Source organism: Pinus tabuliformis, chromosome 3_1 (assembly GCF_031772625.1).
Source record: "Pinus tabuliformis cultivar Carrire ecotype Pingquan chromosome 3_1, CPIR1, whole genome shotgun sequence".
NCBI lineage: Eukaryota > Viridiplantae > Streptophyta > Pinopsida > Pinales > Pinaceae > Pinus > Pinus tabuliformis.
In genome coordinates, this window is record NC_142301.1 from 109,443,026 (window position 1) to 109,451,753 (window position 8,728).

The 8,728-nt window shown below is 31.9% G+C and overlaps 1 pseudogene; it reads right to left on the reverse strand.

The window, feature by feature from the left end:
- Positions 1-7,508: 7,508 nt before the first annotated feature.
- On the reverse strand, positions 7,509-8,378 carry LOC149186020 (UDP-glucuronic acid decarboxylase 2 pseudogene; annotated as a pseudogene).
- Positions 8,379-8,728: the final 350 nt, after the last annotated feature.

Genomic DNA, 8,728 nt, shown 5'->3' on the forward strand with positions numbered 1-8,728 from the left:
ATGTTTATGTTTATAGATATTTGGATAACAGTATTAGTTTTCACTTCTAATTATTATAGTTATTTTTTAAAATATATAGAAGTTTAGCATTTCCCACTAAAGTTATTAATTTCCAAATGAGTCAAAAAAAAAAAAGAGTGAAATGATGAAAATGGTTGTTTTATTACATTTTCATTGTCGTATGAATATTTTTGTGCTTCGTTTATTTTTTAATTAAATATTTTATTTAAAAGTTATTGATTGATATTTAAATGTTGAAGGGGACTGTCAAATTCCAAATAACTCCAGAATGAAAGGGTGAAATGATGAAAATGGTTGTTTTATTACATTGTCATTGTGATATATTTTTGTATTTGATTTATTTTTTAGTCAAAATATTTTAAATTAAAATATTTTATTTGAAAGTTATAGATCAAACGAGTTGTATCAGAGTGTGAAAGCTAGTGCGGATAGGATTTCGGGCCTAGTCATCTCTAGTTTTCAGATCTGGACACATTTACGGAATGTTCCCAAGGTGCGCGCAAAGGATGAATACATTAAGCAATGGGAAGCCCTTCACTTCCAGGTACAGGAGAGCAGGCAGTCATTACTTGAATTCATTCCTATCTCCATGGACACTTTCTTTACTCAACATTATTTCCGGGTCGGGCAGTTGCTTCAATGCAAGGTGGGGTAGACCCCCTTTATGAGCGAGATGCAGTAACAGCAAATCCGGATCTAGGTGGTGCAACGGAAAACACGATATTGTGTAAAAAAAGTGTTTATTAATTTAATTATAATTAAATATAGATGTTTAATTATTAATTTTTTGTTAAAAATTAATTTATCTTTGTTGTTTATTCAAGATATGATATTAATTAGAATATAATTTATTTGATGTTCTTTTAATATTTTTTTAGTGAATAAGTTATTGAAAATGCTGTAAAAATTTATTGGAATTATAAATTTGTGTTATGAACTTTATACACTGTCAATAATTGTTTTGAATCCATCTATATATTCAAAAATACATTTTAAATAATAATTTAATAAAAAATTAAAAACTTCACCATCTAATTAAATAAAAATAATGTTCTTCCCATATAAAATAAATATTTTTTTGTACCATCATTTAAATGCGACAATAGAGCCATTGAAACCTGTGTCAACCTATCTTGTGGTTGACAAGAGTAGAATCACAACGAAAGCCTTTAGCACCAACATGGATGGATGAATGAAAGAATAATAGTCGGTACGCTGTACATGGATGGATGATTGGTAGTGGACTATCACGAAGGCTGTGGAGATAATATTTAAAAATAAACAATTTCCTCATTTTCTACAACCGCATAAACAGGCTTCTCCAACGTGAAAATCAAAACTACAATGAACTGGTTGGTCGTTAATCGATGGAGTGCCACTGCCCAATCAGAGAATCATGCACACAGGCCATTCAGCCTAGGCAACGTTTCCAACCGGGGAAATATACACACTCTGTTTAGTGTGTTCATTTATATTTAGTATATGTATTTTGAAGGAATTAATGTATACTAATGCAGTGTAGAAATATACACACTCTGTTTAGTGTGTTCATTTATATTTAGTATATGTATTTTGAAGGAATTAATGTATACTAATGTAGTGTAGTGTATTGATGTATTTTATATAGTTTGAGTGAGTTTACTAGTTAAAAATATGTGTTTTTTAAGAGGTTATAGGTTCAAAACTAGAGGGTAGAATATGTATATTTTTGTAGATTTAGTAATCAAATTCCTGAGATGGATTTTTTTTTCCATAAATAAAAAGTCGGTCTCATATACCAATTTGGTGTCTGGTGTGCTGTGACTAAAATTATATAATGATAATATATTATTTTTTATCTCCAAATAAATTAATAAGTATTTTTCTAATTTTTTAATTACAATGAAAATATATCATATATATTTTTAATTTACAACTGTTTTTTAAATAAATCTTTTTCAATATTATAATATTTGAAATTTTGATTTCAAGATGATTTTTATATAGTTTTTATAGACAATAAAAATTAGTAGTATCAATTTTATTGAATTATAGCTAATTATAGTTTTCTAGTTAATATAGTCAATCATGAATAACCTTAATTATTTATAGTTAAGCTAACTACAATGACTGAAATTGTATCATAGTCAACCAAAATCAGTAGTCAACTTAAATGAATGAAAAATAACGAAAATCAATTAACTGACAACAATAGTCAACTATAGTTAATCATAAAAAATCAAAATTGATTATAGTCAACTAAAGTTAACCAAATTTAATAAAAGTGAGTATAGTTAACTATAACTAACCAAAGTCATCATAACTTAATAAAAGTTAAAGTTAACTACACTCAAGGTAACTAAAGTTAACTACAATGTGTCTAAGTAAACTAAATTAGCCACATCTAATGATAGTCAAACATAGTTTACCAATGTGAGTCATGCTCACTTATAACCAACTATAAAAAATTCTTATTCACCTATAATCATCCATCATCAACATACCAATGTCTACCAAAGTCAACTAAAGTTAGCCATAATCAATATTGAAGACAATCACAATAGTCTAGGATCAATCATAGTTAAGAGGACCAACCATAATCAACAATGTCAATAAAGTCAGCAAGGCTAACCATTGTCAACCATGGTGAACATGATCAATGAGTGTTGAGCAATATAATTTTTGGCTAGATCATAATTTTTAGTTGTTTAAATTGCATTTCTCTCAAAAACTCCAAGGCACTAGAATTATGTAAACTTCAACTCAAATATGCATTTACCAAGAATTTCTTGTGGGATTTGGAGAAAAATTGACCAGAAAATGTGCCCCATGAAAGACAAAAATATAGAATATTTATAGTGTGTGCTATTTAAATTCATGAGAAATTGGTCAATTGGAACTAATACTCTTAGATATGGGTTATATATCAATAACTTTATGTACATAGTTCCAAAATTAATATCTCAAAATCAACCATAATGAACCATGGTTAAACTTTTCACAAGTATAAACAACCATAGTCAACCACCCTTAACCATCATTAGACTTATTATAAAATTAGTCAACCTTGGATAACATCACTGATATGATTAACCATAGTCAACTAAATTCAATAACGAGCAACCATACCAAAGATAAACAATTATACTTAACAATTGTGAACTATTTCCACAATGGTCAACATGATCTAGTAAAGTCACTGATAATTATTATAATAAACAATGGTTGACCATAACCAATTATCACTGACTGTGATAAATGATAGTCTACCACAATGAATTGTAATCAATGATAATTAATAAAATGACTTTTGGTTAATTAATCTAAACTAAAGTACAATGCATTGTAGAAAATTATATTTAACTTTAATCAACCATGGTAGACAATGTCCATCCATATTTAATTATAGTCAGTTATAACTAAAATCTAATAAACAAAAATTAAAATTAAATAATAAATTGTTGTTTTAACTAAAACTAATAAACATAAAAGTACTTTACAATATATATCAAATTGTTTAATTTAAAAAATCATTAAAATTAACTCAATTATAACTTTATTATTATTATCATCAATTAAAAAATTAATATTTAAGTTAAATGTATATATATTAAAATAAAAAACTGTAACAAATTATTGACCATGCATATTCATCCTACTTTATCATAAGACAGACCACTTATTGGTAAATAAACAAAGCATGGGAGATTGCTTATTTAAGAATTCCTTATTAATCTTTAGCTCCACAAAATTGGTTCGCAAGTCTTATACCACCATTTAATGGGCATTAAAGTTTTGGTGTAGGTAATAAATAAGCATCAAAGTCATAAATGCACCGTCAAATTGAAAACATTTTTAATTCTGGAGTCCGTTCTGGAGTCCGTTTTATCGATGTTGACAATACAACTGGATGGAGAAGAAATAAAGACTATGTGACAGCGAAGCAAGTGAAGCAATGAACCTCATTAATTGAGGTTCATGTTTGTAGGTGGAGGGAATCATTTCATTAAAACCTGAAATCTTAGGGATACTACAACATCATTAGGATTCGAACTCTTTGGTGAAGATTTCTTAATTAATTAAGCGTACATCATTAGGATTCGAACTCTTTGGCGAAGATTTCTTAATTAATTAATTAAGCGTACTTCATTGATTTTGTCCAGTTGCCGCCCGGAAGGCGCAGCTATTTAAGCGGTTTTTTCAGTACTGGAAAGCCTCGGTACAGCCTTTTCAGGATTTTCTCAACATAATTATGTCTTCTGAACGGAATTTGGTAGGGAGATTATCATTAAATCTTTCTAGCCACCTGAGCTATATATTATTGACAAGTTAATATATGCATTTTAGATATAAATATTTTATAAGAAAATTTGTATTTTTAATTCGTTAATTTTATGAGAATAAAAAAGTTGTGAGCTATATTATTAAAAAATTATATATATATATATATATTAATTTTTTTTAAATATAAGATATTTTAAAATTTATAATTAAAATTTTATTATATAAATTAATTTAATAACGTTATGTTCTAAAATATATATTAATAATGTTGTGTTCTAAAATATATATTAATAATGTTGTGTTTATTTGATAGATACATTATATGAATTTTAATATTTTATGTTTTTTTCTGTAAGAAAATTCTTTCTAATTTCTAATAAAAGTGATTTTTTTTATTAATGTTCTATAAATTATATATTTTTAATTTATGACATTTAAACATTTTGATTTAGAAATATTAGAGATGGATTTTGAAGAATTTATTGTAATATTGCAATTAAATAAAGGTGTATTTTGCTTTATAATTTTTTTGATATATATATATTAATTAATTAAAAGAGTGTTTGAAAGAGGCAGATTGTGTTTGATCCTTCACTAATTAGTATGATGATCCGTTTTTCTTTGTATTATATTTTTTAATATTTTTATGAAGAATCTTTACAATCTTGGAAAGAAATGAAAGATTCTTGACTATTGTTATTCAAAGACGAGTATGATTGTTTAAAATTGACAAAACAAAAATCATAATAATTAAATGAATAAAAAATTGCATATAATCTTTTCATATATGATAACAACTATGTGGAGGAATTTCCTTAAATATTTTGGAATTGATATCTACCACAAGTTTCACTCAAATTATAGTATGTAGAAAATGATAAATGATGGAAAACTTATTATCTTTCTCTATAACACTATCCTTGCAAAACTTTTTCAGTATAGAAAGGAAAAACAAATATAGCAATCATCAGATCTTATGGTTTTCCCAAGAGCATACTTTGATGGGGCAGTACAAAATGACATATGTGGATGTTGGGTCCTTATTATTATAGATAAATATCAGCAATTCCAAATCTTCTGAAATAAGGGGAAGAGAACCAATAACAAATCACAGGCAATGGCACTAACAAAACTTTTTACTTTCAGCGTTTTTCTAAATATTCAATCTCTATAGATTTTGGTGATTCCAAAATAATAATTGATCATGTCACAGGGAAGAACCATATTTAAAAACAACATCTATCTGGTTGGTTGAACAGAATCATTTCTCTCTGGGGAAGGAAGGATGACTATACTATTCAGCGTATCAACAGAGCACAAAATTCCCAAGCTCATATATTATCAAAGAAATGACTCCTTTCTCAAATGGGCTTTTGCAATATGGATAAGATAAAAATCAGACTTGAATTGAAAAAGGAGGAGTTACAGCTCACAGGTGAGTACTGCACCTGGAGACTGCACTCAAACAAAGAGAACTCTCTCCGTACACTCTACATCCATCAGATGAGCAATTACATCATTAAGTACATTACTAGAGATCAGGAAGTTGCAACCAAACTCCTAAACTCTAGGAACAAATCCTAACTAAGGAGATATGTTACAACTTGTGTAACCATTTCTTCATTAATACAAAATAATATTAATTATTTTCAACTCCCCCCTTAATGGAGAAAGGATTATCCTGAATTCCTAGCATCCCTCTAAACAATTCAAACTTTACACGCCCAAGAGGCTTAGTAAAAATATCAGCCATGTTATCACAAGTTTTACAATATTCAACACATATCTCTTTTGACTGTAGTTTCTCTCGATGAAACAGAGCTACAGTGCTCTGCTTTTTGCTGCTCCATGCTATGACCCCAGATCCAATGTTGAATGTGTAACCTGTGATAGATCTTCGATCATCCAAGTTACCTGCCCAATCGGAATCTGAAAAACCTGCTAGAATAACATCAGAAGTGTCAGTGTACAAAATGCCATAATTACTAGTACCACTAAGATACCTCAACACACTTTTTGCTGCGACCCAGTGACTTTCAAGTGGTTTTGACATGAACTGGCTCAACACACTAATAGAATATGCCAAATCTGGTCTAGTTGTAGTCAGATATATCAAACTGCCAACTAGCTGTCTGTACATGGTTGCATCCACCTCTTTAGTACCGTCGTCACTGCTCAACTTTAAGTTCTGTTGTAATGGTGTTGCTGCTGATCTGCACTGCTCCATTTTGAACCTTTCCAGCAAGTTTCTGGCATACTTCCCTTGAGTAAGAAAGGTTTGTCTAGAGTCTTTCCATCTCATACACTTGTGACATCTGATTTCTTTGATCAGATTGTTAGCATTCCCTGTTACAATCATATCATCTACATACAAATAAATCAAAATAATTTGCCTCTATTTATTAAACTTGGTATACAGATTTGGATCATTCAATCTCCTATGAAAGCCATGCTGTACAAAAAATGAGTCAATTTTCTCATACCACGACCTGGGTGCCTGTTTTAAACCATAAAGTACCTTTTTCAATTTACACACAAGATGTTCCTGCCCCTTTTTCACAAAACCTTCAGGCTGTGCTAAATAATTTCTTCCTTCAAGTCACCATTCAAAAATGCAGACTTAACATCTAGCTGGTGTAGCTGCCATTTGTGTTTTGTTGCTAAGGAAATTAGCATTCTAAGGGTGTTTAATTTGGCTACAGGAGCAAAGGTGTCATCGAAATCTATTCCCTCTTGCTGTGAGTAACCCTTTGCTACCAGTCTAGCTTTAAGTTTCTCTATACTCCCATCTGCATTTATTTTTGATTTATACAACCATTTGCATCCTATGGGGGTTTTAGCTTTAGGCAATTCAACCAAATCCCAAGTATGGTTTCTATTTATTGATTCTATTTCCTCATATATTGCAGCCCTCCATGCATCAGATTTACTTGCTTCCTCATAATTTACAGGTTCTACAATGTTTAAAAACTTTGACATTAATGCATAGTCTTTCAATTTAGAAGGTAATCGAGTATTCCTGCTTGATCTCCTTGGTAGGGGACTTACCTCAAATCTGTCTATTTCAGCCTTTTCTGGGCTTGCATTATTGATTACATTTCCTGTTACTTCTTCGTCTTGTCTTTGCTCTAGCTCTTCATCTTCTTCATTGTTTTCTTCCATTAGCAATGGAATGTGCCAATCACTGTTATAGTCATCCTTTCCTTCTTCAATCTGTTCTAGTTCTAACATTGTAAATTCCCTAGGATTCCCAAGATTGAAAGGACATGTTCGCCCTCTATAAGTCGCATAAGGCCTTCAACCAGATCAGAAATGAATTGGAAGCTCCGTGTCTGTTTCCCATTTCCATAAACTGTCAAAGGCTCCTTGCGCAAAGCCTGAGCAACAAAATTACTTGCAACCCGACCATCATCACGGCACATTCGCGGACCGTATGTATTGAAAATTCGAGCAATCCGAACCTCAACATTTGCCCCAACACGCTTGGCAAGTCTGGATATGTTCAAGATTCCCACATCATTAGTTTTGATAGTCTTCACAGGATTGTGTTTGTAATGCACAGGGGAAGCAGGGCAAGCCAAATGGTAGATCTGATCAACCTCCAACAATAAGGGTTCCACAACATCATGCCTTATCTGTTCAAACCTCGGATTGCCAAAATGATGCAAAACATTCTCCTTCCTTCCTGTGAAGAAATTGTCGACAACAATAACACTGTCGCCTCTTGCCATGAGCCTGTCAAGTAGATGACTACCAACAAAGCCAACTCCACCCGTCACGACAACTCGCAGGGACTTTCTCTTCAAACCTAGGGGCACTTTAGCCCCCGAATTCACCATCGAACCCGAATGATACTGAGCAAACCGAGAAACAGGAGTCTCATAAACAACCCGATGAGGTTTGTCGGGCACAAACCTTCCATTTTCATTAACATTAGAAGCCAAAAAAACAGGCTGAAGGATAAAGAAAGTCGATGCAATGGCGATTCCTATCAAAATAAACAACAGCCGCTGCTCCCTGAGCAAATAATCTACTGGCCTGATAATAGACCACGTCTTTTCTGGCTTAAGAGAGTACTCATCACTGTTATTCATATTGGACTGATAAAATTTCTGATCCTCTGATGAATAAGTCTTCAATGAGCCACCACTGGGCAAGTCCGATCTGCTGCCACCAAACATATCAGGAACTCCAATGCGCCGCCACCGGGCAAATCCGATTTGCTACCATCGAACAGATCAGGAAATCCAATGCGCCATCACTGGGCAAATCCGATCTGCTGCCACCAAACAGATCAGGAAATCCAATACGCCACCACCGGGCAAATCCGATCTGCTGCCACCGAACAGATCAGGAACTCTAATGCACCACCACCGGGCAAATCCGATCTGCTGCCACCGAACAGATCAGGAACTCTAATGCGCCACCACCGGGCAAATCTGAT